The sequence below is a fragment of the Chlorocebus sabaeus genome, chromosome 20 (assembly GCF_047675955.1).
Source record: "Chlorocebus sabaeus isolate Y175 chromosome 20, mChlSab1.0.hap1, whole genome shotgun sequence".
NCBI lineage: Eukaryota > Metazoa > Chordata > Mammalia > Primates > Cercopithecidae > Chlorocebus > Chlorocebus sabaeus.
In genome coordinates, this window is record NC_132923.1 from 13,693,718 (window position 1) to 13,721,463 (window position 27,746).

At 40.9% G+C, this 27,746-nt stretch overlaps 1 pseudogene; it reads left to right on the plus strand.

The window, feature by feature from the left end:
* Nucleotides 1-24,808: 24,808 nt before the first annotated feature.
* On the plus strand, nt 24,809-25,220 carry LOC103247161 (ubiquitin-conjugating enzyme E2 D4 pseudogene; annotated as a pseudogene).
* Nucleotides 25,221-27,746: the final 2,526 nt, after the last annotated feature.

Below are 27,746 nucleotides of genomic sequence, written 5' to 3' on the forward strand. Positions count from 1 at the left end.
AAAGACAGTCATCTCTGAGAGATAGGGAAGAAAAAAGATGAACCCTGCAATTGCCTCACCTACTGCATTGAGAGGGTCTCCAGGCTGTGGCACAGGGAGGGGAGCTCAGGCAGATCCCAGTGGAGTTCCAGAATTGAGGAGACAGAGCTGAGTCTGGAGAGACCAAGGTGGCTAGAGAGCTCGTGGATCAAAGAAATGGAAATGAAAAAGCTGTACACAGAGAGAATTCCAGAGATCTGCTGAGGGTCCCCACCAAGTATTCAGCAGAGTAGTAATCAGTGTGTTGATCTAGAAGGAAGAGGCTGAAGCACAAGATATAATTTAAAGAGTTTACTTGAGCCAAAGTGAGGACAGTTGCCCAGGACACACTTCCAAGTTAACTCGGGGAGTGCTCAGTCAGCCTTTGTTACAAGCAGGTTTTTAAAGGCAAAGATAAGAAGGAGTGGGTGGATACAAAGTTCTTTGATAGAAATTTTCATTGGCTTACAGAGATGACATTGATTAGTTATTGGCTATACATTGTTGAACTGTAGGGTATGAGTTATGGTGTCCAGCATATGGCATTTTATGGCTGCTTGGCATCAGTTAGTCTGGAGCCCGTATAGCAAGTGGCTTTGTGAGATAATTATTTAGCTCAAGGGGGAGTGATGTGACTGCAGTTTCATTCCAATGCCTCTCTGAGCCTGATAATTTAAAGGGGCTCACATTCCTCAGATAAAAGGTTTCTTCTTCCTCTTCTTTTGTTTTTTTTTTTTAATTTCACAGGTGCATGTGTGTGAAAAAACTACCCCAGGAAAGAACCACTTGAAAGCATTAGCTAGAACAGTACCCTACACTCACACAAGGCTGGAAATAGGGCCAGTTCCCAAAAAAGGAGAGCACAATTCACAAGACATGTGATAGAGAACCCAGAAGGGACTTACCTCAGTAAAGACATGGAAAATAGAAAAAGACTAAAATCCAACTTCTAGAGATGAAAACCAGTATGCTGGATGGGATTAAGAGCACATTAGATCACAGAAAAAAAGATTAATGAATGCAAAGACAGAGCAATAAAAACAATCCAAAATGAAACAGAGGGTTAAAAAGAAAATAAAAAGAGCATCAGTGAGGTGTGGGACAACTTCAAGTGGCCTAATACATGTGTAATTGTGAAAGGAGGGGCCAGCTGGGCTTCCTGGGTCAAATACAGGCTCAGAAAGCTGTAAAACTCACTCATTTCCTGCATCAGAACTTACTTTGGTCCTGAATGAATTATATTAAAGATATATGCTTAAAATATTCCTAACACTAGGATTTGTGCATGTGTTTTCTTCCCCAAAAAAGCTATAAACAGCAAAAATTTTGCTGTAAGCTTCCCCATGTCCTCTCTGCCTCTCTCCCTTCCCCCTCCCCCAAAACTAAAAGGAATATTAAATGCCCGTTTTGCTATGACCAGCGAACCTTATCTATGCTCCCAATTCCAATTCCTCGTAAACATACTTTATAAAGTCCTGTAAGATCCTGTTTCCTTTGCCATGCCACTGCAAGGTCATAAAATAAATAAAACCTAAGTTACAATTCTGGTTTTCCTCAAAATCTAAGACATGTCACAAAATAATTTACTGCCTTTGTTTCTCGCTCTGGTAACATCTTCCCTCTACACGTATTTCCCGCCTTAAAGAGTTTAAAAAGCAACTGCATAATCGAACTCTGACTACCTGCTCGAAATCCCTTCCACGCTGTAAAAGTTTTGTACTGTCACTCTGCTCAATAATGCCTACAGCTTTTCTTCTCTTGGTCTGTGTCTCCATTGCCACGGGCAGCCACCACACCAATTCTTTGGCATGGCTAAGGCAAAAAACCTTTAGCGTTACAATTGGAGTCCTTGAAAAAAGAGGAAGGTGGATATGTCAGAGGCGTTTGAACCAGAGCAACTCCACCTTGAATAGGGGCTGGGTGAAATAAGGCTGAGACCTACTGGGACGCATTCCCAGGAGGTTAAGGCATTCTTAGTCACAGGATGAGATAGGAGGTCAGCACAAGGAACAGGTCACAAAGACCTTGCTGATAAAAGGATATGGTAAAGAAGTTGACCAAAACCCATTAAAACCAAGATGGTGATGAAAGTGACCTTTGATTGTCCTTACTGCTCATTATATGCTAATTTAATCTATTAGCATGTTAAAAGACACTCCCACCAGCACCAAGACAGTTTACAAGTTCCACGGCAACATCAGGAAATTACACTATATGGTCTAAAAAGGGGAGAAACTGTCAGTTCCTGGAATTGCCCACCCTTTCCTGGAAAGGAATAATAATCCACCCCTTGTTTAGCATATAATCAAGAAATAACCACAAAAATAGCCAACCAGTAACCCTTGGGGCTGCTCTGCCTATGGAGTAGTCATTCTTTATTTCTTTAGTTTCTTAAATAAACTTGCTTTCACTTTACTCTGTGGACTCACTCCAAATTCTTCCTTGCATGAGATCCAAGAACCCTCTCATGGAGTCTGGATTGGGACCCCTTTCTGGTAACAGATAGAAAAAATATTTGAACAAAGAATGACCAAAAAATTTTCAAACTTGATGAAAACTTGTAGGAGACAGGAATGTGCCACCCTAAAATATGACTTTTTGGCATAAGGATTATTTTGAGCTGATTATTTTGAGAAACAGTAGACACAGGAGAATTCTAAAAACACGGAAGTTACCTTTCTGTAAGAGAAATTTACATTTTTAAAAGAAATCTCCATTTGTCAGGCTATCTCCCTCTCTGTGCTGGGAAAAGAAGGAGGACTAAATCACAAAAGGCTCTTATCCATGGAGAAGCTCCAATTTAAATCTGCATAATAAACCTTACTCTTGTTTGATTTTCCTGAACACTTTCCCATAGCTTGCTTTCCCAACACCCTTCTTTCTTTCTTTTAGATGAAGATGCTACATAAGCCAAAATTCTAGGCCACCTCTTTGGGAGTTACTCATTTTCCCCTGATTATCTGTTTTTCTCTTGTTAATCTGTCTTTTGTTATAAAAGTCCCAGCTGAGAATTCAGAAGGGTAGAAGAAAAATTATTTTTTCTCCCCTACATCATAAATTTATAAATCCAAGATTCTCAATGAACCCTAAGCACAAAAACAAATAAAAACACCCTCCAAACAACAAAAACCATGAAGAAAACAGCATAAGGATTTAATAATCAAATTACTGAAAATTAATGATGAACAGAAAATCTCAAAAGTGATCAGAGATGAAAAGACATGCTACACACAGAGGAACAAAGGAAACAGATTTCTTGTTGGAAATAATGCAAGTAAGAAGACAATGTAGCAACAACATCTTTAAAAGGTACTGAGGCTGGGCGCAGTGGCTCACGCCTGTAATCCCAGCACTTTGGGAGGCTGAGGCGGGTGGATCACGAGGTCAGGAGATCGAGACCATCCTGGCTAACACAGTGAAACCCTGTCTCAACTAAAAATGCAAAAACTTAGCCGGGCGTGGTGGTGGGCGCCTGTAGTCCCAGCTACTTGGGAGGCTGAGGCAGGAGAATGGCGTGAAGTCTGGAGGCAAAGCTTGCAGTGAACTGAGATCGTGCCACTGCACTCCAGCCTGGGCGACAGAGCGAGACTCCATCTCAAAAAAAAAAAAAAAAAAGGTACCGAAAGAAAAAGAAGGTGTTATAAATGTATAAATTTTTAATTTTCTAAGATGATGCTGAAAGGACACAAAGACACAAAAATGCGTACCTGCCCCCCCCCCTCGCTACACACCCTATTGCTAAACCCTTTGTTCCGCTCCCTAATCTCTGCACGTACCAGAGATTTCGTAAGTAAGATAACTAGTACCTGTTTTTCTTTCTGAGGCCAGGTCACAAGATGTGTTTAAGTAAGACAACCATAAACTGGTTGTGCAGCCTGACGTGATTAACTGCCTTTGTGTAAAACTGCTCTTCCGCCTCAAGAGTTGAACTGAAATATCAGAAATGGCGGGAACCAATCATAGTTTGCCAAATCGCTTTGTTTGAACTCCAGCCAATCATACATCTATTCTGTACAATGATTCTATGCCCACTTTCCTTAGACTATATAACGCTGTTCAGGACTCAGGGGGGGAGCTCTCCTGCCCGTCTCGTTTCGCGAGCGAGGGAGAGTTCCAGGTTCCAACCTGTAATAAAGATCCTTGCTGCTTAGCTTTGACTCTGGACTCTGGTGGTCTTCTTCGGGGAATAAACGGTCTGGGCATAACAATGCCATGTTAATTTCTATATGGCTATACTACTTTGCCCTGCCATTAATAGGATATAAGGATTTCCATGCCACTAAATCCCTTGTCAACACTTAGTATTTGTCAACAAAAAAGTCAAACTCGGTAAAATATTTGAAGAGATTTATCTTGAGCCAAATATGAGTGACCAATGGCCTGTGACACAGCCCTCAGGAGATCCTGAGTACATGTATTCAAGGTGGTCAGGATGCAGCTTGGTTTTATACATTTTACATAAGAGACATAAGGCATCAGTCAATACATGTAAAATGTACGTTGGTTCAGTTTGGAAAGGCAGGACAACTGGAAGTAGCAGGCAGGGGTGGGGTGGCTTCCAAGTCATAGGCAGATTCAAAGATTTTCTGACTGGCAATTGGTTATTATCAATAGAAAGGAATGTCTGGCTTGTGATAAGGGGTTGTGGAGACCAAGGTTTTATCATTCAGATGAAGCCTCCAGGTATCCAGGCAGCAGACTTCAGAGAGAACAGATTGTAAATTTTTTTTTTTTTTATCAGATTTAAAGAATCTGTTCTATCAGTAATTCCAAAAGGGAGGAGGGTATGATGAGGCATGTTCAGCTCCCTCTTCCCATCATGGCCTGAACTAGCTTTTCAGGTTAACTTTGGACCCCAAGAGGAGGGGTCCATTCAGATGCTTGGGGGACCTTAAAATTTTATTTTTGGTTTATATGTTGTAAGAAGACGTCTTAGTCCCCATCTCCATTTTTGTAGTTATAAAATAGTACTCTATGGTAGTCTTAATTTAGATTTCCCTGATTACTAATGAGGTTGAGTCCTTTTTCATATGTTACCATTTATGTAGTTTCTTCCATGAAATATCTGATTGTGGCTTTTATTTTGTTCATTGTGTGCACTTTTGTCTATTTCTTATTGGTTTATAAATGTTTAAAAATTTAGCCTGATACAAACCCTCATGGCTTACTTCTGTTGAAATTATTTTTTTCCTGATTGGCAGCTCATCTCCTGACTTTCTTTATGTTGTCTTTTCATGTACAAAAGTTCTTAATTTTGATGTGGTTTACTCTGTCAGTATTTTATTTTACTATTAATATTTTTGTCTTGCTTATGAAATCTTTGCCGATTCCAAAGTATTTTCTTCTAGAAGTATTAAAGTTTTGCCTTTTACATTTAAGCCTTAAATCCATGTCCGTAGGTGATGTGAGGCAAGTATCTAATTTCTTTTTTTTCCCCATATGTATAACCAGTTGTCTCAGTACCATTTAAAAAACCTAATCATCCTCTTTTTGATATGAACTGACAATTCTGTCACAAAGTTTCATATATATGTGTTTCTCTTTCTAAAGCTTAGGCTATTTCACCAGCAATTTGCTTATCTTTGTCTCAATACCACATTGTCTTAATACTATAGCTTTTATAATACATCCTTATAAATGGTAGTGCACATCTCCTTATTCATCTCAGGATTTTCATAGTTATTCTTGGATTTTTACTCATTAATGTACACATTGAATCAAGTTGTCAGATTTCTTAGTATTTGTTGGGATTTAGATCAGATTTACATTGAATATGTTTATTTTTGACATAATGGAAATGCAGTTGATTTAGGGAGCGTTGATTTTTATATCCAGATACTTTACTTAAGTAGCTATTTAGTAAGATAGCTATTTGCATGAAAATTTTACACTTTGGGGGATCAGGAGGAGCATGTGCAGTGGTTCTATTCCTTGAAAAAAATTTTTTTTGAGATAGGGTCTTGCTTTGTCTCTCAGGCTGGAGTGCAGTGGCACGATCATGGCTCACTGCAGCCTTGACCTCCCATGCTCAAATGATCATCCCACCTTAGCCTCCTGAGTAGCTGGAGCTACATGCATGCAAGACCACGCTCGGGTAATTTTTATATTTTTTGTAGAGTCAAGGTCTTCTTATATTACCCAGGCTGACATTGAACTCTTGGGCTCAAATGATCCTCTTGCCTTGGCCTCCCAAAGTGCTGGGATTACAGGTATGAGCCACCAAGCCTGGCCTGAAAGGTTTTGCACAATGATTTTGTTTCTTAGGGTTCTATCCAGTCTGTAAGGGTAAGACTGATCCTTACTCATAGTCTTGTTCTTTGTCACTACAACTTAGTTTCTCTTCCTCCAGTCACCTCTAGGCTGATTCTTAGCAGGAAGTGAAAACAAGACTTATTGGAAAGACAGAGTAACAAAGAGAAAGAGAGAGACAGAGAGAGAATGTGTGTGTGCGTGTGTTTTCCATCCATCTCAACAAGCCTGGAACACTCCAACATTTCAACATTTTATTTAGATGATAACATCTTACCATTGTCTCAATTTTGTACATCAGATAAAGCTACAAGAGGTTAAATTACTTCCTCAGGGTCAAAAAATTAGTAAATGGTACAGTGAGACACAAACTAGCTCCATGACTAGTTCTGTGCAGTGATGATATAAGAATTATAAGGTTTAACAGAAACAGAATTATTGCTAATTGTCGCTGAGTATGCTTCCCTCTACACTGTAACCCAGCAATCTTCTCTCAGGCAATTAGCAGCTTTATCATGTGAAAGAGGAAGAGGCTAAAATTCAGTCAAAATCAGGTCCTCTTTGCGGAAAAGTAGTCCTGTGCAGTAGGGATGTAGAAAGAGAGTTAAGAAATAAAGCATTGTTGACTGGGCGCAGTGGTTCACGCCTGTAATCCCAGCACTTTGGGAGGCCGAGGCGGGTGGATCAGGAGGTCAGAAGTTCAAGACCAGCCAATATGGAGAAACCCTGTCTCTACTAAAAAAAGATTCAAAAATTAGCCAGGCGTGGTGGTGTGTGCCTGTAGTAGGCTGAGGCGGGAGAATTGCTTGAACCCGGGAGGCAGAGGTTGCAGTGAGCTGAGATTGTGCCACTGCACTCTAGCCTGGGCGACAGAGCGAGACTCTGTCTCACATATGCACAAAAAGAAATAAAGCATTGCTGGGCCTGGTGGCTCATGCCTATGATCCCAGCTACTTGGGAGGCTGAGGCAGGAGGACCACTTTGTGCCCAGGAGTTTGAGGCTATAGTAAGCCATGATTGCACCACTGCATTCCAGCCTGGGTGACAGAGTGAGACTCTGTCTCTAAATAAATAAGTAAATAAATAAATAAAAATAAAGCATTATATCCTCACAGTGGCTTAGCATTTGGTAGGAGTAGCAGATGTTGTACATCTTCTGACTTTTCAGAGGGTGAGTACAGGCTTCTTGTAGTCAAAAGGGACAAGGGGAGACCATTCTCCTTACAACTATAATTTACAATACTAGGGTAGAACTCAATAAAGACCCTGTTCAAGAGACTGTTAGCATTCCAGACTGGATCCTCTGGCCTCCCTTCTTCTCACCTGACTCTATGAAGATGTTGTAATATAGGGTTAATGCACAGTTTGTGTCAAGGTTTTCTTTTGAACATTATCCTAGAAAAAAGGGGGATAGCGATGTTTGTGCCCACTGCTGAGTCACAGAGGCTTGAATCGAATGCCTTAGCAGCAGCCTAAGTAAACGATGGCAAATGCTACCCCAGGAAGGATTGAGGTGCTTTCCAAGTTACAACTAGATTCTTTCCCATTCTACTACTCCTAGATCCAAGTCTTGGCTCTTTCTCTTTAGAGATATCCTGTTTCCTACACGGCAGTCTTCAGTGCTGTCTGCAGTTTCGGGAACCATGACCTTTGACTCAGCAAACAATATCCCAAAATATGGCACTTTGACATGCTGAACTAAAGAAGCAGCCTCAAAGTATCTCTCTCTGACCTCTCCCCACCCTTACCCACAGCTCACCCCATCCTCTTACTTTCCTGAAGCACCAGCAGGGACTCTATGGAACTTCCTTACCTGACTAAGAAAGATTCTTTCCAAAAGAATTGCTGGGCACAGTGGCTAATGCCTGTAATCCTAGCACTTTGGGAGGCTGAGGCAGGAGGATTACTTGAGACCAGGAGTTCGAGACCAGGCTGGCCAACATGGTGAAATCCCATCTCTATTAGAAATACAAAAAATTAGCTGATTGTGGTGGCATGCATCTGTACTCCCAGCTACTCAGGAGGCTGAGGCAGGAGAATTGCTTAAACATGGGAGGTGGAGGTTGCAGTGAGCTGAGATTATGCCACTGCACTCCAGCCTGGGTGACAGAGCAAGACTCCATCTCAAAAAATAAAATAAAATAAAATAAAATAAAATAAAATAAAAATGAAATGAAATGAAATAAAATAAAATAAAATAAAATAAAAATGCAATTGTCTTAAAACTCTCTCCCTGGGAATCTCATCAAATAACCACAAAAGATTAACTACAAAAGAAGAAACTAGGAATCCTTACCTTGCCCTGACAGACTTTTCATGTATTACTCTGAGTGCAGCTCAGAGAGAGTATGCAAGAGGCTTTATCTGCATAATAAAACAACCTTTGTTCACAGTAAAGTTCTGTTCTTCACCTTCTGGCCACTGACCCCAGAGCTCAGAGGAACTTTGTCCCAGACCACTATTCTTTGGGTTCATTCATTCCCCCTGAAAACTATTTACTGCTACACCTTTCATCTCCTCTTTCTCTGTAAGGAAGGGTATATAACCATTTAGACCTTGTTGGGTTGTTGGGTAATCATCCTCCTTTAATTCCCCTGAGCTATACATGTTAAATACATTTTGTATGACTTTTTCTCCTATTAATTTGTCTATAGTCCATTTTCAAAAAACTTTCAGAGGGTAGAAGGGAAAACTTTCAGAGGGTAGAAGGGAAAGCTTTTTCATGGTCCCTACAATGACAAATTAAACAGATGAGACTAGAAGTCTGGGAGTGCAAGGACTTCCTGGGATCATATCATTGTTTTCCCTGCTTTGATTAGGAATACTGTCTTACTAGTGCAGATCGATGGCAGTTGGTTCAGTTCAGAAAACTCACATACGGAAAGGCAATTTCCTGTGTGTCAGATTTGTGGGACCTTCACTTCCTCAAACCAGGGAGTTTAAGGGTGATTTCTCTTTCATTCACATATATAAGTCATACTGTCTAAAACATCTCCTTTCTCATTTTAGTGATTTCCAAGCTATCTCTTTAGTCAAATGGACTTATTTCTGTTAAGTTACAAATAATTGCTGCTAGGATGAATCCTGACTGAAAGAGTAATCAGTAATTCTCTTCCTGTCCATCTTCCATCAGATGTAGATAAAAATTCAAGGATGATTTTAAATCTCTGTGGGTTGGTTTGGAAAGGTGGGAGAAGATGACAGAGAGATGATGGAAAGGGAATTTAGGTAATGTTGCTGTATTTACTCATGTGTTTCCTTGTTCCCTTAGTAAACTCAGTTTCATAAATTACTTCAGGATCTTGTTCAGGAAGACCTTTTGATTTGTTTTCAGCCTACTCTAATTACTCCTTGTCTATGTTACTGTTCTTATTTGTACAGGGCTCAGACTACTTTATCACGTGTTCCTGCTTTTTCATTTCTCTGTTTTTTTTTTTTTTTTTTTTGAGATAGAGTCTCACTCTGTCACCCAGGCTGGAGTGCAGTGGTGTGATCTCAGTTCACGGCAACCTCCGCCTCCCAGGTTCAGGGGATCCTCTGCCTCAGCCTCCCAACTAGCTGTGATTACAGGCCTGCGCCACCACACTGGGCTAATTTTCATATTTTTAATAGAGATGGGGTTTCATCACATTGACCAGGCTAGTCTCAAACTCCTGACCTCAAGTGATCCGTCTGCCTTGGCCTCTCAAAGTTCTGGATTACAGGTATGAGCCATCAAACCTGGCCCATGTGTTCTTTTTTATAGTCTATTCATTATATACATGATATATTTACTTCCCCAATTGTGGTGTAAGCATTTTTAGAGGATGTTTACACCACAATTGGAGAAGTAAATATATCACGTTCCTATTCTATTTGTATATTGCCTTAAAAAGACATTCAGATAATACATGCTTGATAATGAATATATAAATGAACACATAACTGATTAGCATCTTCTCTTCCCTCAGTCTTTGTGTATCCTGAAGACAGCTTATATGCAAAATTAGAAGTATGGAAGTTACTAGAGTCTTTTCTGGCATTTTCTGGATCTGTGTGTCTTGTACACAAACATTTGCTTAATAACTTTAATTTATGTTTGAAAGTCTTACAACTAAGTGAAAATATGTGAAGTGAAGAAAAAGTTGTTGTTATTCTAAAGAGAAAAATTAACCCAAGATACCCAACAGATAGAAAACATACAGATTAAACAAACTAAATTTATGTAAATGATAAATAAAAATTAATACAGTTTTCACGTATGAATTTTTACTCTATTCATCAAAGGAGGAAGAGAAGACTTGGTTGTAGGTGATGGTCAATGGAAGAGGACTGGGAAGGGATTATTCTTTCAGAGTCAGTGAAGATTCAGTGCCAGACCAGCATTCAATATCAAATTTTATGTGATTAATAATTTCCTTTACCTTAAGGATTTGACCAAATAAAAGTTAAACACCAAAAGGCTTTATAGAACATTGAAATGGTGAACATGTACAGCAGATTGAACAGTCATAGAAGATGCAACCCTCTCATTCACTTTGCTTGGCATGTATATGAAAAACAGTGTTTTGGGTTCATCTTAATATGTCATTGATTTGTTTTGGCTGTGTCCTCACCCAAATCTCATCTTGAATTATAGCTTCCATAATTCCCACATGTCATGGGGAGGGACCCAGTGGGAGGCAGTTGAATCATGGGGCCAGTTACCTTCATGCTGTTCTCATGACAGTGAGTTCTCACAAGATCTGATGGTATTATAAGGGACTTCCCCCTACTTTGCTCTGTACTTCTTCTTGCTGCTGCCATGTGAAGAAGGATGTGTTTGCTTCCCATTCCACCATGACTGTAAGTTTCCTGGGGCATCCCCACCTATGCAGAACTGTGAGTCAATCAAACCTTTTTCCTTTATAAATTACCCAGTCTCAGGTATGTCTTTATTAGCAGTGTGAGAATGGACTAATACAGTAAATTGGCACTGGGTAGTGGGGCACTGCTGTAAACATATCTGAAAATGTAGAAGCAACTTTGGAACTGGGTAACAGGCAGAGGTTGAAAGAGTTTGGAGGGCTCAGAAAAAGACAGGAGGATGTGGGAACGTTTGGAACTTCCTAGAGACTTGTTGAATGGCTTTGACCAAAATGCTGATAGTGATATGTACAATAAAGTCCAGGCTGAGGTGGTCTCAGATGGAAATGGTAATTAGTTGGGAACTGGAGGAAAGGTCTCTTGTTATGCTTTAGCAAAGAGACTGGCAGCATTTTACCCCTGCTCTAGAGATCTGTGGAATTCTGAACTTGAGAGAGATGGTTTAGGGTATCTGGTAGAAGAAATTTCTAAGCAGCAAAGCATTCAAGAGGTGACAGAGCATAAAAGTTTGGAAAATTTGCCGCCTATGTGGTAGAAAAGAAAAGCCCATTTTCTCGGGAGATATTCAAGCCGGCTGCAGAAATTTGCATAAGTAATGAGGAACCAAATGTTAATCGCCAAGACAATGGTAAAAAGGTCTTCAGGGCATGTCAGAGACTTCCCTGCTGTGTGCAGCCTAGAAACTTGGTGCCCTGTGTCCCAGCCACTCCAGCCATGGCTACAAGGGACCAAGGCACAGCTTGAGTCATGACTTCAGAAGGTGCAAGCCCCAAGCCTTGGCAGCTTTCACATGGTGTTGGTCCTGCAGGTGTGCAGAGGACAAGAACTGAGGTTTGGGAACCTCCACCTAGATTTCAGAGGATGTGCGGAAATGCCTGAATGTCCAGGCAGAGGTGTGCTGCAAGGACAGAGCCCTCATGAAGAACCTCTGCTAGGGCAGTGCAGAAGGGATATGTGAGGTTGGAGCCCCCACACAGAGTTCCCACTGGGATACTTCCTAGTAAAACTATGAGAAGAGGGCCACCATCCTCTAGACCCCAAGATAGTAGAACCACTGACAGCTTGCACCATGCACCTGGAAAAGACTCAGACACTCATTGCCAGCTGTGAAAGCTGCCAGGAAGGGGGCTGTACCTTGCAAAGTCACAGGGGCGGAGCTGCCCAACATCATGGGAGCCCACCTCTTGCATCAGTGTGATCTGGATTTGAGACATGGAGTCAAGGGATATTATTTGGAGCTTAAAGATTTAATTACTGCCCTATTGCGTTTCGTACTTGCCTGGGGCCTGTAACTCCTTTGTTTTTGCCAATTTCTCCCATTTACAATGGCTTTATTTACCCAATGCCTGTACCCTCATTGTATCTAGGAAGTAACTAACTTGGGATTTTACAAGCTCATAGACAGAAGGGACTCGCCTTTGGATGAGATTTTGGACTTGGACTTTTGAGTTAATGATGGAATGAGTTAAAATTTGGGGGGACTGTTGGGAAGGTATGACAGTGTTTTGAAATGTGAGGACATGAGATTTGGGAGGGGCTGGGGCAGAATGATATGGTTTTGCTGTATCCCCACCCAAATCATGCTTTGAATTGTAGTTCCCATAAACCCCACATAATGGGAGGGACCCAGTGGGAGGTAATTGAATCTTGGGGGTGGTTCCCCCATGCTGTTCTCGTGATAGTGAGTTCTCATGAGATCTGATGGTTTTATAAGGGGTTTTTCCCCGCTTTCGCTCTGTACTTCTCCTTGCTGCTGCCATGTGAAGAGGGATGTGTTTGCATCTCCTTCTGTCATGATTGTAAGTTTCCTGAGGGCTCCCCAGTCATGCTGACCTGTGAGTTAATTAAGTCTCTTTTCTTGATAAATTACTTAGTCTCAGATATGTCTTTATTAGCAGTGTGAGAACAGACTAATACAGTCATGCTATTCAAAGTTGTTTCACACAATATTCTCTAACTACATATGGTCATGTCAGGTAAATTAGTGAGTAGTACTGTGTGTCATTCAGGGTCTAAAAGGAAAATGGGCTGGGCATGGTGGCTCATGCCTGTAATCTCAACACTTTGAGATGCCAAAATGGGAGGATCACTTGAATCTAGTAATTTAAGATTAGCCTGGGAAAAACAGTGAAACACTGTGTCTAAAAAAAATAAAAATTAGCTGGGCATGGTGGCACACTTACTTGAGCCCAGGAGTTTAAGGCTTCAGTGAGCTATGATTGCACCACTGCACTCGAGTCTGGGTGACAGAACAAGACCCTGTCTCAAAAAAACAAAAATAAATAAATAAAATAAAAGAAAATTAACAGTATACCAGAGGGAATTTAATACAAGGAATGAAACAGGTATTGGAGGTCTAAGAAGCCAAAATGGGGAACTGATGTGACACAGAGATAGTAAGTGTAGAAAGCAAAGCAGTGATCAACCCTAGGGTTGTAGAAACAAAGGTAAAAGTGTTGGGATGTTAGAACTCAGTAAGTTGGATGAAGGGTCACACATAACTGGGAGACTGGCTTCTGAGAAGGAGGTTGCTGGTGCCCCCAGAACTCAGAGGAAGTACCTAGTGTAGCGGGGACTCAGACCTCTGGATGAGAGGTATCTACTGGGTGATTGATGCTCATGCCTTTGAGAGGGGGCCACGAGACTGGCTCTGAGACTGTAAGAAAAGAAAAGAAATGAAACTGGAAACAACAACCACTCTCAGAGTAAAAAATTATGGCTGGGATGATGCTAATAGAAACAAGAAACAAAATAGGAAGCAGCAAGACCTATAGCCCTCCTCCAGCCTTTCAGTCTCCTTTTAACACCACTTATTGACAGAAACCAATAAATCCAGCAAGCCGAAAAAGATGTGGTTTGCGGAGTCCTCACCTTAGCATCAAAAAGCAGATTACAGAGGGTGGGCCCATCTTTGGCCACTTCCCTACACACTCATTCATACACATCCTTCTATATAATGTCTGCTTGAAACTATGACATCAAAATATAATTTCTTATAGCATGTTTATTTATTTTGGGGTGACAAATCATTGCAATAAAAAAAGGAGTTGTCCAAAAAGTGACATAACTTTTTAATAGCCCTTATGGCAAAAAGTCATTAACTGAACAGTCATTACGTGAGGTTATCAGGAACTAAAAATCGACACTCATTATGGTCATAATGTAAAGAAACTTCACAGGAAATCATATCTATCCACCATTCATGAATAGAGGAACTCTGAGACCTAACAACAGGAACTGGTCCAAAGGGGGTAATCTGGAGCTGTATCTTTTTAATTCTTTTTTTTTTTTTTTTTGAGACGGAGTCTCGCTCTGTCACCCAGGCTGGAGTGCAGTGGCCGGATCTCGGCTCACAGCAAGCTCCGCCTCCCGGGTTCACGCCATTCTCCTGCCTTTGCCTCCCGAGTGGCTGGGACTACAGACGCCCGCCACCTCGCCCGGCTAGTTTTTTGTATTTTTTTTAGTAGAGATGGGGTTTCACCGTGTTAGCCAGGATGGTCTCGATCTCCTGACCTCGTGATCCGCCCGTCTCGGCCTCCCAAAGTGCTGGGATTACAGGCTTGAGCCACCGCGCCCGGCCAGAGCTGTATCTTTTTAAAGACGAAACACCCTTCTCCAGGCTTAACAGAGCTTGAAGTGTGAGAACCAGGAAAAGAGGAGTCAATCTCTGGGACCTTAGCTTATATCTATTTTCATGGACACCTCTACAGTCTAACTTTCATTCATTCATTTAACTATTATATATTGAGTACATAAAATATTCTAGGCACTAGAGATACAGTGGTGAATGAGACTTAATCTGTGCTCTGATGGAACTGACTCTTTTTCTTTTTCCTTGCCCAGGTTGGAGTGCAGTGGTGCGATCTTGGCTTCTTGCAACCTCTGGGTTCAAGCGATTATTGTGTCTCAGTCTCCTCCGTAGCTGGGATCACAGGTGTGCATTACCATGCCCAGCTGATTTTTTAATTTCTAGTAGAGATGGGGTTTCACCATGTTGGCCAGGCTGGTCTCAAACTCCTGGCCTCAAGTGATCCATTCACCTGGGCCTTCCAAAGTGCTGGGATTATCGGTGTGAGCTACTGTGCCCAGACAGTATTAACTCTTTAGTGGGTGATTACAACAATTAACAGGTAAAAAGTAAATATATAAAGCTTAAATAAAGATAACAAGAAGTAGTAGGTACTACAAAAGAAAATAAACAGAAAAATGAACAGAGAATAGAAATTTAAACTAACCAGTGATAAGGGAGATGCAAGTCAAGACAATTAAACGTCTTTTTCACTTCCCAAATTGGGAAAAGTATAAATTATTGATAATAGCACCTTGTAAAGAATGAAATAAAATGGATATTTTCATACATTGTCAATAGGAGTAACCTGGCAAAGCATTTCAGGGGGATATTACTTAGTAGTATAGAAACAAATTTGAATTTTGCACATTAGGTTAATATATTAAGTTGAATCATATGAAATTGCCAATATTTGACAAATTTTGGCCTAAAAAATGAACTTGAAAATAGATAAAATGAAATTATCCACACTGAAACACTAAAAGAAAAAAGAGTAAAATGTTTTCAAAATTTCAAGAACAGGGAAGAGGGAACTGAACTAAACCACAGTTTATTTTTCTTTCTGGTAGCTCCGAAATGAAAGTGGCTGTCTGTTATCTACTGGTTAGATAAAGTAAGAATTTCCCTTCTACACAGGCGATGAGGGGATGGGTCAGATAATTTCAGTTGCTCCTTTTATCTGGTTTTCTGTCTCCTGAGAGAGCATCCTTCCTTTTCTGATTCTCAATCCATGTACATAACTAATCTGAGGGATCTTTACAAGCTTGTAAGTCATAGACTTGACTGTTTCTTTTCAATGTTCAAGTATTTTATTTTGTGTGATGTCTCTGGAGTTTTTTGTTTTTGTTTTTTTTTTTTTGAGACGGAGTCTCGCTGTGTCGCCCAGTCTGGAGTGCAGTGGTGCGATCTCGGCTCACTGCAAGCTCCACCTCCCGGGTTCACGCCATTCTCCTGCCTCAGCCTCCGAGTAGCTGGGACTACAGGCGCCCGCCACCTCGCCTGGCTAGTTTTTTGTATTTTTAGTAGAGACGGGGTTTCACCATGTTAGCCAGGGTGATCTCGATCTCCTGACCTCGTGATCCATCCGCGTCGGCCTCCCAAAGTGCTGGGATTACAGGCTTGAGCCACCGCGGCCGGCCAGATGTCTCTGGAGTTTACTTGCCACCTAAAAATTGAGAATGTGGTCCCAAGCCATCATTTCTGGATATCATTTGAAGCAGGAAATGTGACAACCATTCAAATAGGAAACAATGACAATGACCATTCCCAGAGTCAACATTAGATAATGCATGGATCTGTTGCATGGACTTTGTGATGGTCAGGGGTGACAGAAATCAGGCTTCTTGGGTCCCCTCAGTCTAAGATGTCATTCCAGTTGGAAAGGATCCCCAAATCATTACACTGTAGAGTCACAACCACAAAGGCATCTCTAGGATAAAAAGTGGTGGAGAATTTCTCTACACTTCCTTAAAGTCCTGAGTAAGTCTCATCCTGTCCTTTTGAGTTTGAGTCACTTTGGCAGCAGAGTCACTTTCCTGTGCTCACTCAGATTCTTTTATTTAAATCCATATTCCTTTCACTTGAAGGTTCTTGATGGAAACTGAAGCCCTTTGTTTATTAATTCCATATGACCTGTTCTTTCATGGGTAGTTAAACATTTCAAGGACACTGAAAACTACCAGATACCAAAGAGTGTGCTGTCAGTTGTAGAGGAAAGTAGGCTACACCATCTGATTCAGATAGTTAAAGTTGGCATTGACAGTTCTATGGTAACATTCTTGATTTCCATTTGTGAAAATTTTAGCCCAATTTCTGGCCAATATACACAAATGCATTTCTCTATTACACTATGAAGAAAAATAATAAATGTTTAATTTTATATGATGCGGCTTGATTCTCTTTTACAAAGTAAAATCTGAGCATGCATGAGATTACCAGCTGGGGGTTGTTAGATTTTGAGACTGGAGGTTTTGATCTTGTGGCCTAGAACCAATTGGTCACTGGATGACTTAAGACGGAAAAGAAAAATTCTGCATTGCTAATAAAATATGTATTTGTAGTGACCTGACAGTTTCACAGTGGGGGGACTGATTTGTGCTCCAGCTCATGGCCTCATCAACTTAGTTTCAGTCAAAGCCATAGCAGTAAAATATGACTTTATATTTTTTTAAGCATTTAGTATATTTTAAAAGTTAATCGGCCGGACGCGGTGGCTCACGCCTATAATCTCAGCACTTTGGGAGGCCGAGGCGGGCGAATCATGAGGTCAGGAGATCAAGATCATCCTGGCGAACACTGTGAAACCCCGTCTCTACTAAAAATACAAAAAAATTATCCGGGCGTGGTGGCGGGTGCCTGTAGTCCCAGCTATTCGGGAGGCTGAGGCAGGAGAATGGCGTGAACCCGGGAGGAAGAACTTGCAGTGAGCCGAGACTGTGCCACTGCACTCTAGCCTGGGTGACAGAGCGAGTCTCCATCTCAAAAAAAAAAAAAAAAAAAGTTGATGATACATTACTAGTAACAGTAACTAACCTATTTAGATAAAATATAGAAAACAAATATTCTTAAAAGCATCAAGATGATGATTAACACTGAAGAATTACGAGGCCTGAAGTAAAGGAAAAACTGGAACCCAGAGCCATAAGCAAGCAGATAAATCATTTTTTAGCTAAAGGCATTTCTTGACCTGCATATTAGGTTTTGACAGCCTTCTGTGACTAATGGGACAGACCAGAGTCTTCCCAAGTTGGGGAGTTTACCAGGAGAATAATCCTACAGTAAGGTAGGACCTTAAATTTCTATAATCTTGGGATGAAAATGAGCTATAAAAGAAACATCCCTTATGTTACACAGTTTAAGTTCAGAGCATCTTTCACATCTTTTACTTGGTTAAAGGTGGTTCTGGGCTGGAAGTGCCCCCAGGTGCTGGGCAAGAAAGCTTTCGTCATAGATCTCAAATTATTCCAAAAATATTTTTCCAAATACATGATGTGGCACATACTCAAAAATAATAATGAACACAAAGAAACTAAACCAGGTGTGAAAACCAGCAGACACATCAGGCAGTTGAAATCAAGCCCCCAAATATTAGATATATTAGAAAGACTGCAAAACAATGATGCCTGCATTATTCATGAAACAAAAATTTGGAAGAATTCTGCCCACTTGGATGTTTTCTTAGCTTCAACTTAACATTCAGGCTCACAAGAATCTCAGAGGCCATACTTGGCACCAGTCTAATCAGAAAGACATAGGATAAGAACTATAGCTTGCTAGCAGGACTGCATCAGGCATGGTATTTCTATAGGAGCAGTCCCTGCAGCAGCAGTCCACACAGTAACTAGGAGATAGTCTCTTGGCTCTCCACCCCTCACTCTCTACTTGGGGACAGCCAAGGTGCATGTGGCACCATCCTGGAGCCATTATCTCTTGTAAGAATTTAATGGAGCAGTTTCCAATGCCTATGCCAGGTGTATGCAAGTTATAGGAGTCACTGCATTCAGAGAAGCTCGAAGCCTGGCTTCTTCCAGATACTTAGTTTTCCCAGTCCAAGCGTAGTCCATCATTTAGGAGTCTTTTTAATGATATGCAGTGTTTGCTTAGTAACATAGTTGACATTTTGTCATTAGAAGGCTCTAGGTGGTCAGAGCTAGAAAGTTAATTAAAGGTCAAATTATCATGCAGAAGTAGAAAAGGGTTTTGTTAACAATTTACACATCAATTGGAAACAACAAAAAAAATGACAGAATAAATTTAGAGAGAGGCAAATGAAATTCAGAAAAAAAAAATTAAGAGCTCAATGGAAGAGTTTAACAGGAGAGCAGTCACAGGTGAAAAGAGAACTAGTAAAGTGGGAGATGGGGAAGAAGAAAAAAATTCAGAATATATAACAAGGAGAAAAAATAATATTTAATACACAAACACAAAAATATAACAAATAGAGTGAGAAAGTATTTTATTTTTAGTTAGAGGCTCAAAAGTAGAAGAGAGAGAAAATAGAGGAAATAACTGAATAGATAATATTTGAGAGTTTTCCAGACAAAATGAAACTCAAAAGTCAACAGATCCTAGAAGGCCTAACAATCAAACAAGATAAATAAAGGGAACTCCATACCTAAAGACAGAATGGTAAAACTGCAGACAATAAAAAAAACAAAGACAAAAATAGTAAAGACAAAAAACAGGAAAGAAAGGAAGATTACGTTCAAATAAGCAGCAGCTAGACAACTGGCTGCCTTCTGAAAAGCAATAATCAAATGCAAATATCTTCAATATGCTGAAAGAAAATAACTGCCTCCTGAATTACATACTTAGTAAAAATAATCTCTAATAATTAAAGCAAAACAAAGGCATGTTCAAAGAAAAATAGCTGAAACAGTTTTTCACAAGCAGACCAACACAAAAGGAAATTCTAAATGATGTTTCTCAGGTAGAAGGACCATGATTACATATGGAAATTCAGAGACATGGCAGAAATAAAGAGCAAGATAGCAGCACATATGTTGTAAATCTAAATTAACATTAACTATATAAAATATGTCTAGTCTTCTGGGGTTTAAAAATATTAGTACTTAGACCTAATAAATGAGAACAGCATATATATAGAGTGAGATTAAATGGAATAAAAGTATTCCAACATCCATATATTGTCCAGGATGAGGATAAGGGTATCAACTATTACTATGCTTAATAAATTAAGGATTAGCTAGACATGGTGGCTGACACCTGTAATCCCAGCACTTTGGGAGGCCAAGCTGGGTGGATCATGAGATCAAGAGATGGAGACCATCCTGGCCAACACAGTGAAACCCCATCTCTACTAAAAAAATACAAAAATTAGCTATGCCTGTAGTCCCAGCTACTCTGTAGGCTGAGGCAGGAGAACCGCTTGAACCCAAGAAGCAGAGGTTGCCGTGAGCCAAGATGGAGGTACTGCACTCCAGCCTGGAGACAGAGTGAAGCTCTGTCTCAAAAAAAAAAAAAAAAAAAAAAAAAAAAAAAATTAAGGATTAAGATTGTAATTTTTAAAGTAACTGCAAAAGAATAGAAGCAACTTAAATACAATTAAAAATATATAAGGAAAAAAGTGAAGCAAAGTATATAAAAAAGTAAAAGATATATTGTTATAATAGTTAAAAATAACCAATCCAAAACAGACAAGAAAAGAAATAGAAACAGAATAAGGAGAATAAATAGAGAAAAAATAAAGATGGTAGATTTAAAATTAATATATGTCAACAATTACATTAAATGTAAGTGGACCAAATTATCCAGTAAAAAAAATCCTAAAATATTGCTAGAGTGGATTTTAAAATTAACTATATGCTGTATTTAGGAGTTGTATCTAAACCAGAAAGTGAGAGAAACGTTGGAAATGAAAGGCGAGAAAAGGAGCTTGACTGAAAACATTAACAAAAAGTTGGCTACATTAATAGACTCTAAGGCAAAAAAACATGACATCAGAATATACCTCTTAGAGAATATAGCCATTCCTTTCTAAATACTTTTTGTGCTGACTGGTTATTATAGGTAACAATATATGTTAATCTCTCTGCACCATTTTGTTTAGACAAAGAGCTTTGGTATTTTCTTCTTCACTCTCCAACTATAAAGATATGATAAACTAATAAATCTTTAAATATTCCTTACCTTTAAAATTTTTGCATAAATGATTATTGTCATGTTATTTAGTGCAGTGATTTATTTTCATCCTTACTTCCTAATCTCCAAGCATTGCCAGGTACTTGAGCTTTTCCAATGTACATACATCAAAGCCAGCACAAGTCCAGAATCCACTGCCTCTGAGAGCTAATCCATGGCAATTCTTTTCCTAACATCCCCTTGGTCTCTAGGACTCTAATGACCAAAGGAAAGGGGATTGCTGTTGCTTGGCTACTATGTTGGTAGATATGATTTAAGGCTACAGTTATGTCCAGATTTACACTGTGGAAAGGTGACTCAGGATACAGTGTGGCAAATGTGTCGGAATAGACAAGACTGGCTGTAGAGAGGTCAGTTTTTGATCTGCTTATGTTAATGGAGGTGATGGATGGACCAGCGTAGTAGCAAAGTGGGAATGAGTCTGTAGAGAGTCCAATAAATTTAAATACTGTTATTCTTTGGAAATAAATTGTTGTGTTGGGAGACTGGGAGTGTTTAAAGAAGATATCAACATCTGATTTGAGCAGCAGGATGCATAGCAGTGAGGGTAAGTGTCTAGGCAGGGGTAGAAGTGGGTTTTAGTGATCTGTTGAAACACCCAGGACAGTGCACTACTCTTTGGGGGATGCTGGCTTGGGGCTGATCACTGAGTTTTGAGGTAGAGGGTGGCACATGATGCTGACAGGGAACTCACTGGTATGTTGAGTTTTAGCATCTGTGACTCTGAGATGCATATGAGGCCTCTTGTAAATTTTGGAGTTGAGAATAGAAAGTACAGGTTTGTATTTTAGAAAGAGATTTGGGAATAAATGTAGCTCTGGTTGACACAGACAATATGTGAAGGTTTGTTGGCAAGAGCTAGTAATGTGTCTTGGGTGTTGGGCAGAGAACAGATAGAGCCAAAGCTCTGCAAGGTCAATGTAAAGGGTGATTTCCTTGTTGGGTTCAAGTTTATGATTCAACCTGGACCTAGCTTGGCTTCTCAACTAGAGAAGAAGCATGATTCCATGTCACACACAACTCTTGTCTTTGAAAAAGTCATAATGACTCCTAGACCCAACATGTGGGGCAAACTCTCCAGATTTTTCTCTTCAGTTTAATCTTTCCAGGGAAAATTGGGGAAAGAAATATCTCTACTATTTGAACTTCATCAAAAGACCAATATGTTAATATTTCAGCCATTAATATGTCTTTAAACCAGCTATTACATGAAAGTGTATTAACTGAGGAAACTGAATTCTCCCAAACAATGAAACATTGACTGCTAGCATTATTAATCTTTTTATATCATATATTCCTTCAAATATTTTATACATTTTAGAAAGCAGACAAATAATAGTATTATAATGATTACAAGACTGATCATTACTCTTTTACAACTGCAAAGAACTAACTCCATTAGCATTACCTTGATTCTGGCCTTTTATTTCCTCTTTCTTAATCTTCTTTTTTTGCCTATGATATTCTGGTATAACATATTTCCTCTTTCTTCTAATTCTAATTCTGATTCTGATTCTTATTTCTTCCCTAGATTAAAATTTTACTTACCTATGCTACCAGTTAGTGCTCCCTTCTCAGAGTCACTGAAGCAACAGTTTGAGGTTGAGGTCCTAAATTGAAGATTTAGGATCAGAAACAAGGAACCTGGATGAATTTCTGATTCATTTTTATATAGGAGTCTGTTATGCAATTGGAAAGAGCTTTTTTTGGAATTAGAGTTTGAGCAGACAAACTTTGTCTATTTTAATGTTTATAATTTTGTCTGGTAAAAGTCTTCTATAAAAACCTTGGTTCTGGATGTCTTTGTTAGCTTTTAGTCAATATTGTAAAAAGCTTCTTTTGGAACAATTTCTGTCTTTTTCAGTATTGCAATTGTTCCTCCAGGACCACACATAGGAGCTGGATTGGTGGTCCAGTGGTAGACTTTTCACCTCCTGCATAGGAGACCCTGGTTCAATTCCTGGCAATGCAACAAGTTTTGTCCTTCACTTCTCTATATTCTTTATACTTCTGCCCTACACAGCTATCCCGTGTTTAAGGGCCTTGGTTGTAGAGGCTTTTGACCGATGACAATGGTAACCCAAGTGATGGCCAATGCCTGAAGCATAAGATGTTCATGAAATGAACTAACGATCTAGTGAACTTGCAATTAGAGTCAAAAGCCATTCCTGTAATCCCAGCATTTTGGGAGGTCAAGGCGGGTGGATCACCTGAAGTCAGGAGTTCAAGACCAGCCTGGCCAACATGATGAAACCCAGTCTCTACTAAAAATACAAAAATTTACCAGGCATGGTGGCACACGCCTGGAACTACTTAGCATAGTTTATCTTTGACAGTGGCAAGTGTTTCTGGTAGTTCGATGCAGTTTTGAATATTGGTATGTAAAACTTTTGTTACTTTCATCTATTCTCCAGGTAGATCCCTGGAATCCCGAAGAACCATCACATCCCTGATTCGCATGCTAGACCTTGGGCTGACCGCTGGGTCATGCCTCACTATGGAGCAAGGATCAAGAAGTGAAGTCCCGGAAGGAGAGAAGCTGTGGGGAGGAGCAGTCACCTTGGTGGTGTCAGGTGTCAGCAGCCCAAGGAAAGGGGAGGCATGTGGGGAGGAATCCGTGTGGAGATGAGGGGAGTGGCGGAATCGTGGCTTTGGGCAGAGGTGGCAAGTGGACCCTCAGGCCTGTACCCTGGACGCCATGAACAGAATTAGTTAACGTTGTCACCTACCATGGCCTCCGCGTGTTCTGTGAGCCCATTTGCTTTCCCAAAGGGATTCCTAGCAATGTGTGTCAACAGGTGTTGACCTTTTTTTTTTTTTTTTTTTTTTTTTTTTTGAGATGGAGCAGTGCAACAGTGGCTTGGTCTCAACTCACTTCAACTTCTACCTCTCAGGTTCAAATCCTTACTTGGCAATACTGTGTTGAAGCCATTGAAACTGTCCCTATAAACTTTATAAAATTAATCAGGGAAGAAGGGAAGTGGAGAAACAAAAATAAATAAGCTTGCTGCACATTTGCATTACTCTTGAGGGCAGCCTGCTCTTGGACCTACTTCCTCACAGTTGTTTGGTGCTCGTGCTAGAATCAGGCAAGCCCTAGATTATAGTTCTCCTGAACTGTTCTATAGATAACAACCTGAACATTATGAAATGTTAAGTTTTCCGTTAGAGATATTCTTTCAGATCCTGTGTACCAGTGAAACTACTGATGTCAGCTGGTCTGAAGGACCCCACTGAGGAACTGACTCAGAATGCAGTTTCCACATCCTAATGATCTCATCCCCCTTCCCCTGACCAATCAACAACCTTAATATTCCAACCCCTCACCCTCCACAATCCCCTTAAAAGCCCTAATGCAGAAGTTCTTGAGGAGATGGATTTGAGGTCTACTTGTATCTTTCCCCTTGGCTGCCCTGTGATCATTAAATTCTTTGTAGCAAACTGCTCTCTCAGCGTATTGGTCTATTACCGCACAGTGGGCATATGAACCTACTGCTTCTATAATACCAGAGTTGTTTTCTACTTTGTTTTAACTATTTTGGGAATCTCTGTATTTGTTGAATAAAAATTGTAATGCGATATACAGTTTCTTGTTTTTGCTTTTTGTTTTCTGTTCTCTAAAGAGGAATCAGGCTTTCAGGCAAACGATCTAGGAGACCTGATCTATAAAAATGAAAATGACAGATTACTTACATGATGAGGCACATTGAAAGGGCCCATCAAGTGGCAGCAAAAATTAAACCAGGATGATCAACTTCAAGACAATATCCTAGTAAAATTATTAGATTTTAAAGATAAAACATACTCAGGTCTCCAGGCATCACTGTGGAACAAATTACAAAAGCAACTGAATTAGATGGGCACTAACATACAAGGCAAGGTAACAGTGAAGCATCAATTTCAAAAAACATATATATAGAAAGTGCAGTGTGGCTGGGCCGCCCCAGCCCCCAGCAATGGGGTAGGATGGCACTAAAGTGAATCCAGAATGAATTAACCAACTTGCAGAGGGATCCTCCTGCCCAGTGCTCCACGGGGCCTCTGGGTGATAATTAATGACAGTCCTTGCCAAGGAGGTGTTTTCTTCCTGACCATCCACTTTCCTATGGATTACCTGTTCAAGCCCCCAAAGGTTGCTTTCACAACCAAAATTTATCACCCCAATATCAATAGCAATGGCAGCATCTGCTTCGACATCCTATGGTCTCAGTGGTCTCTAGCATTGACTGTGTCAAAATTTCTCTTGTCCATCTGCTCACTGCCCTGCGTCCCCAACCTCAATGACCCTCTAGTTCTAGAGATAGCCCATACCTACAAGGCCAACAGAGAGAAGTACAACAGACTAGCAAGACAGTGGACAGAAAAATATGCTATGTAAGTGTCTAGGCGGTTTTATGGAAGACATCATCCAAGAGAAGCTAGCAGACAGGTCTTCCCTTGAAATTCTGGGCTGTAGGCTGGGCCATTCAAAGTGTTATCTGTTCTTCAAACAAATTGATATAGGAGTTAAAAAGAAATTATTTAGGCGCTAGGGTAAGGAAGTCCTCGGTAAGGTTTCCCTTTTAATGAAAAGCAGCCCCCAAATAATTTCTTTTCTAACAAAGAGCAGCCTGTAAAATCGAGCTGCAGACATAGATAAGCAAGCTGGAAGCTTGCACGGGTGAATACTGGCAGCTGTGCCAATAGGACAAGGCTACCTGGGGGCTAGGCATGTTCAACATGGTGGCTCCATCTTCCCTTTTCCTTTGTAACCACGTGTACAGTAAGGAGCAAAGAACATGGCACAGGTCAAGTAGAAAACATATTTGCGTAATAAGAAGATTAGGGCGGGGTGGCCAGCTTCTTCCAGCACTAAGTAAATGTCACATCTGGTCCAACCAATCTTTGGGTCCTATGTAAATCAGACACTGCCTCCTCAAGCCAGCCTATAAAACCCTGTGCACTTCACCACAAAACCAGAAGTTCCAGTCCGGCAACCCTCTCTCTCAGGAGAGACAGCTATTTTCCTTTCTCTTTCTTTTGCCTATGAAACCTCCACTCCTAAACCCACTTCTTATGTGTCCACGTCCTCAATTCCCTTGGTGTGAGGCAATGAACCTTGGATATTTACCCCAGACAACGATGTCGCTTCAAAATGTTGGTCACCCACTCTCTGCAGCTGCAGCATGTTGGTGCTATTCTCAACAATTATGGCTTAGACTATGCCACATTTTTGATGCCAAATCAGCAGCCATAGTTGTTATAATCTGCAGCCTTCGGCCGGGCGCGGTGGCTCAAGCCTGTAATCCCAGCACTTTGGGAGGCCGAGACGGGCGGATCACGAGGTCAGAAGATCGAGACCATCCTGGCTAACACGGTGAAACCCCGTCTCTACTAAAACTACAAAAAAACTAGCCGGGCGAGGTGGCGGGCGCCTGTAGTCCCAGTTACTCGGGAGGCTGAGGCAGGAGAATGGCATGAACCCGGGAGGCGGAGCTTGCAGTGAGCTGAGATCCGGCCACTGCACTCCAGCCTGGGCGACAGAGCGAGACTCCGTCTCAAAAAAAAAAAAAAAAAAAATCTGCAGCCTTCCTGGTTACACTGGAATCCCTCTCTCTGCCCCAGTCTATCTGCTGGTCTTTTGGGGAGCTAGGCCCTGCACCTCTCTCCAACCCAGCCTCACATGGTGCCACTGCTCACAAAAGTACCACACCAGGTCTTCAGCCTGGCCCCTCACCACATACCCTTTGCCTTTTAGAATTCAGTGCCATCCTGGGTAACCAGGGCAAAGCAGGATTTCCTCACACCCTGTCTGCTGCACAACCACAGCCTGAGGAGGCTCAGCTCATGCTGGAGGGAGTTGGGAACAGTGTCACTGGAAGTGAAGGCCTTGCCCTGCAGCTTCCACCAGTCTTATCCTCCATTTGCCACATGCTGGCATTTCTCCCCTCAAACAAAGAAGCAGCAAGTGGAAAATGTTAAGATATAAAGCACATAACACCCCATAAGACATGACTATGTTTTTAGAAGCAAGAGGAAAATTATGAAACCTCTAGAGGTTTGGGTTATACTTTTCCATATGATGAGGATTTTCACCACCCCTGCTCCTCCCACTAGGAGCCTACACTAAGTTCAAGTGTGAACCACTCACAGACTAGAACACAAGGAGGGAGAGAGACTCCTTGGGGGGATCATGAGGTCAGGAGATCAAGACATCCTGGCTAACACGGTGAAACCTCGTCTCTACTAAAAATACAAAAAATTAGCCAGGGGTGGTGGCGGGTGCCTGTAGTCCCAGCTACTTGGGAGGCTGAGGCAGGAGAATGGCGTGGACCCGGGAGGCGGAGCTTGCAGTGAGCCGAGATCGTGCCACTGCACTCCAGCCTGGGTGACAGAGCGAGACTCCATCTCAAAAAATGAAATAAAATAAAATAAAATGCAATTTACTCATTAAAAAGAAGAAAGTGCAAATTAAGGGTATTATATCCAATGAAGCTCTCTTCAAGTTTCAAGGTTCAAGGTACAAGGTACAAGGGAATAGCTTTGCTTAAACTTCTCATAGGCAAGGCTCAATCAAACTATGACTCAAACCTTGACCAAATGCCCTCCTGGGCCATGGTAAGATAGGTAGTCTTCTGAGGCGTTATCGTAAGACTCTCTCTTACTCATCTCTTGTGGGGGCCTCCTTGTCTTGCAACAGGCTACCAGCAGGCAGTTTCTCACCTGTTTCTGGTAAGCCATGGAAATTTCCATCTTGCCCCAATTCCCTCAGTGGTACAACTACAGACTATAACTGCCTAGCTGCAATATAAAATTGGCCCCTTCTTGACAGAGCAACCCACCACTTGGGTTGTCATCTAGTAACCCCAGTTTGGTGTCATGCTGTGGAATTATGGATGTGGGGAGCTGACAACATACTAATCTT